Source organism: Taudactylus pleione, unplaced genomic scaffold, assembly GCF_031769625.1.
Source record: "Taudactylus pleione unplaced genomic scaffold, aTauple2 ptg000019l, whole genome shotgun sequence".
Lineage (NCBI taxonomy): Eukaryota > Metazoa > Chordata > Amphibia > Anura > Myobatrachidae > Taudactylus > Taudactylus pleione.
The window spans coordinates 14,603,514-14,615,922 of record NW_028284421.1 but is presented as its reverse complement, the minus strand read 5'-3'; the positions used below and the strand labels follow the sequence as shown (position 1 = coordinate 14,615,922).

The following is a 12,409-nucleotide window of genomic DNA, read 5'->3' as shown; positions in this document are numbered from 1 at the left end:
ACACAGGGGGGCATTGCTACTGGGGGCATTACACAGGGGGCACTACTACTAAGGGCAGTACTACTGGGGGCATTACACAGGGGGCACTACTAGTACTGTGGGCATTACACAGGGGCACTACTGCTGGGGGGCATTACAGAGGGGGCACCACTATTGGGGGCACCACTACGGTGGCATTACTACAAGGGGCACCACTCATGGGGGCACTGAATAAGGGGCACTACCACTACTGTGGGCTCTGCATAAAGGGCACCACTACTATAGGCACTGCATAAGGGGTACCACTACTGGGAACACTGCATAAGGGGCACCACTACTGGGGGCACTACCACTACTGTGGGCACTGAATAAGAGGTGCCAATTCTGTGGGCACTGTATAATGGGCACCACTACTGGGGGCACTGCATCAGGGTCACCACTAGAATGGGCATTGCATTTGCATAAGGGGCACTACCGCTGTGGGTATTTTATAAGGGGCACTACTGCTGTGGGCATTGTGTATAAGGGGCACAAATGTGGGCATTGTGTAAAAAGGGCACTGCTGTGTGTCATACATGAATAAGGGACACTACTATGTGGTGTAGTGTGAATCAAGATTGTGCTACTGTGTGGTGTAATTTGAATTGGGAATACTATTGTGTGACCACGTCCCTTTCTTTTTAGACCACACCCCTTTTTTGCCGCACGACTACGCCACACAGTCATTTTTTTTTTTAGAAGGGTGAGGGTGAGTTCCCCCACTTATCTAGGACCAATATAAGCACTGGTGGGCCAGACCCCATTTTAAGGCTTGGGTACCACCCACGGACATGTCTGTCCTGTGGTGGGATAAGTTGGGCTCTTTATCCCCTTCCTCACTCCCGTGCATAGCAGAGCAGTGGTGACCAAGCGTACCTGCTACGGTTGTGCACATCAATGAGTGGGAGTTTATAGTGGAGGTGAGGGGGCTAAGGGGAAGCCTAGCGCTTAACATGTTTTCCATGTGTCAGTTATACTATAAGGGCTCACTTATACTTGGTGTGCAACAGAGGATCCTCTAGTAACTTAATTTTCTAACAATATATCGTAACTCTGAATCTAAATAAATACAAGTGTTAGACTAGCCTGAGATTTTAGTGTACATTAGCTCTGTAGAAGGCACAAATGGAACCTATATTGTTTTTCATTTTGTGATGTCCACAAATTGCTTAAATATTACTAGGTCTCTTGATATAGAGGAGAATAGTGATTTTGCTAGGATTGGCTTGCACATCAAAAATATAACAATATAGTGGGACTAGAGTCATGGAAAACCTAGTTAGAGGTTTGCAGCCAAAATAAACTATTCTACATTCTAAACTGAAAATCAGCCTGTCAAAGGCTACAGAGGCTGCTACAATTATCTGGTTTACTGAAAACATATTACACAGGTTCAGTAGGTGCTGATTCAGAGCTAAACTGATAAAAAATAGAAAAGCAACTCGCAGCACTGCAAACTGTCGTTCAAGTGTATACTCCACTTACATCTGATTCAAATCGTTATGCTGGCCATACACTAGCACTATTTCGGGCCGATTGCCCGATTTTAGACGCGTCGTACAATGATTTGTGTCAAAATTGTGTATTGTTTAGGGTAGAATATACGATCCGATGCGCGCTCCTGCCGCTCTTAAAACGTATCGTATGATCAGATTTGCAGCCCATATTATCTATCGTAATTGTATGTAGATCGTGCCGTGTATTTGTGCATGCGATGCATAGTGTGTCCGACCGGCATCATTTGAGTTACATTTTGAAGAAGTGTGTGTTCTTTCAGTGACCTTCCCTCCTAAACTGCAGATCGATCCTATCGTGAGATCGTATGTACATCGTGTGTCAATCATGTGGCCGGGACTGCCAGGGAGCTGCCGGGGAGTTCAAGGGAAATCGTAAAATTAATCTCATTTTATGATGGTCGTACTAGTGTATGGCCAGCATAAGATTAGCCAACCTGCCACTGATGTAATGAGTTGGCATGTTCATGCACAAATGATACCTGGCCAGAAGAACCAGTTGTGATGTCATTATTGCTGGTTCCTGTGGCCAGCGTATGGGTTGGTCGTATGTGTATACACAAGCAGATGTGAAAGTTAATATCTTTCAGATATATCAAATTTTTTGTGCAGCACGTCTGATGCTATATACCTGTGAAAGACTTCTTTCACAGATAAATTGTGTGTATACACTGCCTGATGGACTGAGCGATATATCGTTTGTCAGCTGTACAAACTATGGGGGTCATTCAGACCCACTCGTGAGCGGCAGTACGCTCGCAAGTGGGTTGATGTTCCCCACTGCGCATGCGCACGACGGAGCGAGCTCCGTCGTGCGCATGCGCGAGACCCGGCGAGCGAAGGACTTTCCTTCGCTCGGAGTCTAGCATCAAAGGGGGCGTGCTGTCGATGTTGATTGACAGCACGCCCCCTTTGGTGGGCGTGCCTGCCAGACGGAGGCGTTCCTATGGGAACACCTACCGTCTGAAGCCGGCCCCACTGACATCACTAGTGATGTCAGTGGGAGTGATTTTGGCTCTGATAGAGCCAAAATCACTCCTGGCCTTGCGGTTGAGAAACCCGATCGCGACCATCTTGTTGGACGCTCGTATATGCTGTGGGTGGTGACCCACAGCTATACGAGCGTCCAGGAGGACGCTCCATTTTAATGGAGGTGGGCCCTGATTCAGAGCGAGCGCTCTGGTCAGAGCGTCCGGCTCTGAATCAGGGCCTATATATATTGCCTAGTGTGTACCCAGCAATATGTATTACCAATTCTAAAAAATGTAATAGGCAGTGGATGAAGGTGTTATGTTACGTTTAAAAGAAAAATTCTGAGATATTTTAAGTTAAAGATAAATTTGATATGAATTGGACATAGCACTTTTATCCACAAAATATATCAGTAAATAGACTACCAACATTAAAAATAACATTGTTAATTTGATCCCTAGGTCATAACGCCACCACCTTTAATCCATTAAAAAAAAAGTAATTTTTCAGAAAATTGTTACATAACACCTTCAGCCACTCTCCTCTTCAATTCTATGATTATGCAATATAATATTTATTACTCAACATGTGCATAGGGGCATATTCAATAAGGCGCGGGTAAAAGCTCCAGGTGGAGCTATTGAGTTATTCAGCATTTTCCCAGGGCGGTAAACCCTTGAGCAATGTAGAATCTATGGGTTTCCCGTATGTGAAGTCCAAGAGGGTACATTTTAAAGTGGACTTTTCCTCACAGCTCCTGAGGCTGCGAGAAAAATTGCACGCGTGGGGATACAGGTCGTAATTGAATAAGTCAGAGCCGACAATTGGTACCTGATTGGTTATGCCCCATAATGGATATATTCAAGCAACATCATACAAAAACAACAATTGAAACCGTAACATATGACCAACATATAAACAATTATTGTCATGATTAAAAAAAACGGTGCTTAATGGAGTGTCATTCATGCTTTTATAATATAATATGCGATAAATGATAAATGAATTCCAATAAAAAAAATGCTAATTATTATTATTATGCTTTATTATATGGCGCCTCAAGGGTCCCGCAGCGCCTCACAAAGTACATAAACAAATGAGCAAACACAAAAACATCGACTTACAATACAAAACAATGCAGGACAATGACAAAGTTTATAAACATTGCTGCATTAGCGATCATAACACTCAGAATAAGCAGCAGGGCGTCAGCTACCAAGTGTTAGGTGCCCTTGTGGGGAGTTTTGGGGTAGATGATCGTTTTAGTGAGGGAAGGAGAAGCACATGAGGGAAGAGGGTTTTAGTGAGGGAAGGAGAAGCACATGAGGGAAGAGGGTTTTAGTGAGGGAAGGAGAAGCACATGAGGGAAAAAGGCCCTCGTGAGAGATTACATTCTAAAGGGGAGGGGCAGACAGGGGTGACACAGATGGGGTAGATAGTGAGGAAGAAGCATGGAGCATCAGGTTAGGATGAGAGCTGGAAGACTTTGATGAAGTAGTGAGTTTTGAGAGCCCATTTGAAGACTTGTAGATCTGCAAATGGCTATATTCAATGAGGAATCCTTTGATTTGTAAATTAGCATGATGCTCTCTCCCACATCGATCAATCCTTTATACAGACAATATATTTCTTTCTCCAAATATGATAAAGTAATAAGGTCTTAAAAATCAGCTCTGAAATTCTGCATTACTGTAATGTAGGCAGACACAGGTGAGACATGAAAGCAGGATCACACTGACACTACCTCTGTAGTAGAAAGAGGTAGTTCCGTAGATCTGTTGCATAATCATGGTGAGCAATGGGCACCATAGGTGCAAGGGGTGCAGCTGCTATGGGGCCCAGAGCTGAGGGGGAACAATCTTCCTTGTCAAAGTAACATGTGTTTTTATACATTTTTCACCATTGGGTGGTACATAGGCGCCCTTACAAACTTTTGCTGTGGCGCCTTTAAATACCTAGTTATGGCCCTGCGCATAATAGTTATTGATCCGTTGTCAATTCAACTATTTCTGGACCTGGCCTATAGTGTCCGCCTATATTGCAGATGATTAGAATAATGTATTATACAATATACACTTAATGTCAATATATCTTTTAGTTTGCCATCAATTCGAAGTGCATTTACAGAGACAAATCGAGTAGTAACAAGGTATTGATATATTCTAAATGACTGATTAACAAAAGGTTTATCTGTTAGGTAGGAAGAGAGTTGGGAAGGTCGTTACAGGCTTGATCCCTTTAAATAGACTGGTAGTCTGATATTCAGCACAGAGAGTTAAATAATCTGTTCCCCTGGCACATGGTGTGCTTGCTGTATTTATATATTTAACTTTTATTCACCTACAATTTTGTGTGCATTTTATTATGTATAGATGTTCTCCAGACTTTCTTTTCTCCAGCATTGTTTTACTATTTCAGATCTCTGCTCAGGAGACGGTAGCCCTGATCCTCTTGTGTTTCTACTTGGAGGAAGCTTATACCGAGCGCTATGGAGTGCGTGATGCAACAATACAGCACGTTACCCGCTTGAAGCATTTCTCCATGCATCTCATTCAAAGGCTAATTAAAGTAAGTTCAAGCTACATTATGAATGGACTTAATCAGCCCCAAGTCATTCATTGCCAACATGACTAACAGTATCAAGGGACCTCTGCTTATGCCGGCTGTATGTGAACAGCTGTTATCTGCTTTTTAATGTCAGTACACTTTACACAGGCTCTGAGTGTTTAGGTTTATTATCTAATGGCAGCTGATTGGACATTAATGCTAATAACTGTGTATTAGTCACTCAATTCATAGATATTTGCAAATAAATGGTAAAAATGCCATATACAGATATGTTCAATTCCATATTCTGGGATCTTTATTAGGTGTTTGCAAAAATAAAAAAATGCAAACAGTACCACAATGGTAAAACTACAGAAACTTTACTTTGATACTCTTGTTTTGTATAACTTACATTATTATTAATATATTTTAAATTACACCTTTTTACCTATCCCAGGATACAGTATATCTCCCCTTTATTTTGAGCATTACTGCTGATAATGTGTTGTAGTTGTAGTATGATAGCATGTTATAGCACTTTAGAGAGCATTTACTAGCATTTGCAAATGTGTTCCAAAGTAAAAACATCCTGTAGATAAGTTCTAGTGTTTGACTAATATTTCCGAGGGCACTTATGAGGAATGTAGCTTATGTGTTACATACTTGGATCTGCCAATAGTCCAGATTTTTATGGGCACCCCCAATTCTATTTTTCAAAAGGGTGTAGTCTGCCTGTCAAAAATAAATTAGTTTAGTAATTACCTACCACAAAATAAATATTTTTCATTAGCTGTGACACTTGTATTTTTCAATAGTAAGTCCATGGTACGTGTTTTCACTCCCATGGTGCAGAAAATGCACAAGTTTTCAGGCCCTCATCAAAGAGGAAAAGTCACTACATCACCAACCTCCAGTCCAATAGGCCCTATAGAACGCAAGACTCCTTGCTCCTCAGACTCCTTTGCTGTGTGGCTAGGCTGAGTCTCTTTAAACTTGGGTCCACCAATGCTTTGCCAAGGTCCACACGATAGGATCATGGGGGTAGGAACCATAAGTTCATAAAGGACCACTACTCTCTCTGCTGAATCCAAATGAAAGAAAGCACAAAACAAATTAAAATGATCTGCACATGAGCAAACCATTATTTTGTGACATGAATTCACCGCTCCAGCTATATTTGACAACTTCTACACACACAAGAAAGACCAAGAAAAACATCATGAATATCTGAGGTAGTGTAGGAAAATACCTAGCTGTCCTATAGATACAAGGCTAAAAGCCTATTCCATTCCTTTCCTATATAAACCCTTTTCTCATACACCACTTGACTGACCAATGTCCAGCCTGAATAACCTTTCCCAATACTTCCACCTAGCAAGTACTACCTTTATCATACCCATACCTCCTATTAATGTCCTCTTTTTCTCCTTACTTCTCAAAATGTGATAATGACCTAGTTCAAACTATTTAATTGTTAATTAATCTTCCGATGTTGGTAAATTCCCATTAACTAGACAGGGACGAGAAATTTACGCAGAGAAAGTTCAGTCATTAATAGAATGTAAGTTGGGAAACATCAAAAAAATAGGCACTATAAGTATAAAGAGCCAATATGAAGAAAACATTCTGTTACATTCTGTTCTGTTACATTTTATTCTTTAAAAAAAAAAAAAAAAAAGCCAACATTGTCAAATATGCTGTATATAATACAATGGGCCTGATTCAGACAGTAATGCATGCCCAACTGCATACTCCCTCGGATCGCAGTTGCTAAAATACGTTGATGCTTTCCAAAGTATAGCCGAGCATAGTGACGCCCACTGCTGACTTCTTACATCCGTACAATAACGTGTGACAGCGTAAACATCGGCACACATCAAGCAGTCACGCAGCATAAAGTCAAGTCTGACCAGCCGCAAACACTGCTGCTCTCCTGACACGCAGAGAGCTCTCATGCTGTGCAGGAGAACGCAATTACTAATTTATGCACGCCCACGAAATGGCTTTTAAACGGTCAGACACGCCTGCATTTTTCTAACCCCCCCACCCCGAGATGCTGGCTACCTGACACTCACTCTGCGAGTGGGTACTGTGTGTGTGCACAGTTGCAATGCAATCACTGCACAAGCGCAGTGCGACGTTTACGCCTGCGCATTAGTAAAAAATCGCTTGAACTGCGTAAAAATCGCCATTGCATCTGTCTCTGCATTAGGCCCAATATGACAAATGAAATAACGTTTTCAAGGCATTTGCACAAACAAGCCTTTGGTAGCATTTTTTATTATTGTGTGGGATGTTGAACTTTGAGTGGGGAAGGGTGAAATATGTGAGAAGGATAAAAATAATTTGTCACCCAGTTATCCTGGAGCGATTGACCCTGGAACCTAGTTTGGCAAGTTACTTTTAACATCAGACATCATAGTACTGCCAGGAGTTTACCCACTGAGCAAGGACACAAGAATGGATGGTAAGGGAATCTCCTCTGTCATGTAAGCTATAATTGATCTTTTCCATGCTCACAGTACATCCTATTTTATTGAGACGGGGAGGTGTGAAGCATGTTTCCTGTATTTGGCTAACTTAAATTTTGCTGCATTTAAAACGTTAGACACAATTTTATTTGAACATATATCAAGATTGAGAGTTGTCAGGCATAAGAGTGTTGGCCAATGGCTTAGATGAATATTTATTTTAGAATATATTTGCATTTACTGCTAAAAGATTGAAATCTTAGGAAATGGTCATGAGATGTAAATAATATCACTTCAGTCAGTATTAGGGTAGGGTGGTCTGATAGACTTTTTTGAGTCTCAAAGATGCAATGTAACATCAAAGACAAACATTATGATATTTCCCAAGACCAGGATTAGTATCATTTGGGGCATATATAGTATTCTGGATAGAACGGTCATCTATTTGCCTGTAGTAGATAATAATCTATTGTCCACATGTGTTTAAAAGTCTGATTTTATATTAACATAGAGTAGGGAAGTTCTCCTTGTATTCAATTTAAGTTGCTTGACTTAAAAATTACTAAATATATTATTGTCTTCATTTTCAAATTAAAATGATTGTTATGAGCTAAAGTTTTCTTATCTGATTCTTAGATTTGTATGGTTAAAGCCTCAAACATACAGTAGTGTAATTAACTTTCTAGCCTCACAATGTGAATTATGGGTCAGTGGTTCTATGTAAATTTGGTAGTGAGGGATGGGGGATTTGTTCTTGGAAAAAAAAAAAAACTTTAATTTACATTGTTATTAATTAAACATATAAGTATATAGCTTGTACATGACTTTGGGTCATTGTTTGCTTTATGCATTAAGGTAATTGTGGCTTAAAAGGATTTACCTTTGAGTATAGCACTAAAAAGATAGATTAAGCAAGTGTGGAAGGAGGATATGTTTTAAAGGTTTTGTTATCGTTGACTGAAAAACCATCTGGTTATGGGACCTCTCCTGATTTTATTTTCTTAATAGCTTGGGCTATTTCTTCTTTTGATATCTCCCTCGCTAGCTGCTAAACCTTAGAACCGTTTAGGTAAGCATCATCTTGAAAGTATAATGGAAAGCATCAGATGTCTAGAAAATTAACAGAAGTCTCTTTTAGCTTGAAGGCATATAAAAGCCTAGGTTGTGCCTGATCTAGTTAATTTTATTTTCTTGTCATTGTGTAGATTACAGTAATACTTTATGGGTGTTTGACAGGTTGTATATATTTGTATCCTACAGAATTATAAGGTGGGAGGATTAGAGAAGGTTATTTAAGGGTTTAAAAGTTATCTCTTTCCAGTTTTGGATTCCATACGCCCAACCCTCTATTTTGATATTTTGTTTGTTGTCGGATTCTTTAAAATTTTGCTGCTGACCTTTCTTTCAACAGAGGAGGCGCAGCATGGGCGGGGAAACATTACTATTGTCATCCACTGGTATGTGCAAGTGATAGCTGTCAGGCACTTCCCTTTTGAAGAGTCGGCTATATAGTCCTTCCATTGCGGAAGGACTTGGGTGCCTGTGGGAGGATTAATTTGTATAGCAGTGTATGGGAGGTGGGCACCAAACTCAGGTTGAGCCAGTGAAGTTGCATATAGTCACAACCATTTTGGTAATGTAGTAGTTGACTGTAGCCAATTGCTATTCTTTTCCTGGCATACCCTCATTATTATCTTAAGTCAGTAAAGCTGTGACCTTATTTGCCGATTCAGTTGTCTGCATATTCATTAGCATTACATTTAGTATATCAATGTGTAACGTTGTTTGATTTAAGTATACAATTGATCGATAGGGCACCAAGTTCTATGCGCTTTATTAACCTCTAAAATCAGGCTAAACATAATCAGTAATGTAGTTAGATTCTCTAACCCAAATGGAACCTAACGGGTAAAGGAAAACAAAACCTATTCTGCTATACAGCATAGAGTATGTCTTGTATATTGTTTTCAAATTGCAGAAAATGTGAAATTTGCACTCACCTATTAGGTGGAAAAAACATTTAACCAGAAGATCTCTTATGCGAGTGTCTGTAACACTTTCTCAGTATGGAGCCATGGAAATAAGAAATTGAAAAGGGCTCCAGTGCACACTGTGAACCTGATGCACAGCGGAAAACAAGTCTGTTGTAATTGCTCTGGCATTTGCATTATGTGCTTGAAGCTAAACACGCATATACAGTGTCACACTTCTCTATGTAGCCAAACCGCCCCTATCTATATGCTTGGTTTAATAGGGGTCATACTTATCAGTGCACACTTGCACCAGCCCTGTCTGTGGTGCAAAGTACAGTTGCATGCTACATCGCCCATTCCAGAGCAGATGCTGTGTGAAAATACACAAGATGCACATCGCAAATGGACTTGTAAGCAACTCTGCACCAGCCCTACTGTGAGGAGTGATGATGTATTATGATTGTGATTGCTCATCCTTTATGGTTTAAAATATAACCTTTTATCTATTTTCCTCTTCGTGGTTCTCAGTGTTGTAAGTAGTGTGTGGTTGGCACAAATCCTTAAAATGTATTCTGTGATTTTTGTTTTGCTAGTGGAAAAACTGAAAAAGAACAATGCACAATGTATATATAAATGTGTTCTAACAAGTGCTCTGTGTGCACACCTTAATTACTTAAACACTCACCCCAATATATAAAACTAAATACACTCCCGAGTCCCCAATTGTTTACAAATATTTTTATTTATTAATATGTAAAGATACTAATTGTGTAATGTTGTTGATGCTATGGTAAATCGAAAAACCATGTTGCGCTCCCAGATTATCAGGTGATGGCTTCCTGGCATTAAGCAAAGTAAGATCCATGCAGGCACATCTTGTGTTTTTAGAGGGTCACGTTCTAGGTGTTGGTAGACTCTAAGAGGGCAATCCTATTATGTGCAAGTTGCCGTTGCAATGGCGTTAAAACGCTGGCAACGGACTGGCACCCTTCGCGGCCTTCTCTGAGGCCGAATTTGCGGAATTTTGCTCGCAGGCATACATGGGACTGTGAGCCAAATTCAGCGAATCCAGGCTGCCGTAAAGTACAGCCATTGCCGTGATGACTCGCCTCGGCGAGATCATCGCAGCTAATAGGATTGACCCCTAAGAGCCTGGTTCAGATGTATGCTAGTGCCACCGAAGCTCTGAATTTGTACGCAGCAGCTCTGCGAAAATATACAAATGTTGCAGCCACCGGTACTTGTATTGAGACGCCCAACTGTGTACAAAGAGGCAGCTAAGGCGCAGATCAGTTGATTATCAGACTTCTAAAGAACCCTATGGTTGTGCAGATTGACTGCCGGAACTGTGACGCCGGAGTAATTTTTTCTGCGTAAAATGAAAATAAAATGAAACCCACCCAAAAATGGTTGCGACACTCCCTGTTTCCGCCAACAAATGGTTTATTTTTGTTAATCACTATGCGATTTGAAATCCTCAACTCAGCCATTTTGCATCTGACATGATATATATCAATTTCCGTGTCACTTTGTGTGTAGAATCCATATATACCATCAAATCTTTGATATCACTTAAGGTTTTTGAGATAGTTTAATTTTCGAATTTCAATGTTTAAAAATAAGAAATCACAATAAGTGCTCGGCAAGACTCCCTTCTGCCTGCGCTATGGGGTACTCCTGCTGCACAGACTCCTCATCTTCTGCCATGTCGCTCGCTAGCTCCTGTCCCAGATCCTGACTTGCATGCAAATTTTGAAGTAAGCAGGAAGCTCCCCGGACTGTACTATGACTGTCTGTAAAAAGGGGGAGTTCTCACAATGAGCTGATTTGTGACAGAGCCTCCGTCTCTCTGTGTCCCAGGACTCTGGCTGATGGCTGATCACCATAAGAAGATAGGTGGCCCTCACACCACTGGCCGTGACCATTGCAAGTGGTGATTTCACCTTAGTTTTATTTTCTCCATTTTAAATCGGTGGTATTCTTTTCTTGTGTTTGTTATTTCGTATCTTCGTTAGTACATTTTCTACTTCAGGGTCCATAGGGTATCCACAGGATACCTTGGGGTATAGGTGTGACGTCAGTCGCAGGGCACCAAAGAGTTAAGCTTTCAGCCTCCCAGGATGCACTAGGTCCCCCTCCTATACCCCGCCCCCGGGCCAAGGCACCTCAGTTTAGTTTGGTGCCCGGCCGGAGTCGGGTGCACCTGTTGGAGTGGGGGCTAGAAGAGCCCCTGAAGCTTTTTCTTCATGCAGCTGTGGCTGCACATCTGGATGAACAGCATGGACAGTCAGTCCTGACGTCCATGCTGTCTTCCCTACACCCCGCCGGTACCAGAACGCCGGTACTGATCCGGGGATGCTAGTGGGCGTCTGGGGTCACAGCTAGCGGTGACCCCAGATGCTCCGGACCATGGCCGGATTCAAGGGGGACAGAGGTAAGCAGCGGGGTCCCGCGGTGGGTCCCCGCTGATCACATGGTCCTAAGTCCCCAGGCAGGGGGCTCCCTGGAGACTGGCTGCAGCGTGGAGCCAGGCGACCAACCTGCGCTTCCACTACCCCCTGGGACAGCGGACCGCAGCAGAGCGGTAGCGCTGCGGCGTCCCAGGGGTTAAATGCATGCCAGGGGAGCGCGCCTTCCCTGTCTCACAGCCGGCGCCTCCCCCGCTGCACACAGCCCTCTCTGCACTGTGCTGACTGGTCCTGTGTCAGCGCTCCTCCCCCAGGCCAGCTTCTCTCTGCTCCTCGGCGGCCATCTTCTCTGCAACGCATGGTGAACGCTGCTGGAAGCCTGGAAGGAAGCATCGTGGTCTGGGTCCCCCCGCATACCTCTCCTCCGCTGTGGCTCAGGTCTGTGTATGCAGCGCTGTGTCCTACCAGGCCCTGTGTCCTACCAGGAATTGTTATTTCTCTGCATT

The 12,409-nt window shown here is 42.2% G+C and overlaps 1 protein-coding gene across 1 annotated transcript in view; it reads left to right on the top strand.

The window, feature by feature from the left end:
- The window catches only part of OTUD7A (OTU deubiquitinase 7A), a 203,582-nt gene that overhangs the window by 37,617 nt on the left and 153,556 nt on the right, over positions 1 to 12,409 (top strand). Inside the window, exon 2 of the mRNA XM_088443465.1 lies at positions 4,923 to 5,072. The gene's annotated coding sequence lies outside the window, so the exon portion shown is untranslated. The remainder of the gene's footprint in view (positions 1 to 4,922; positions 5,073 to 12,409) is intronic.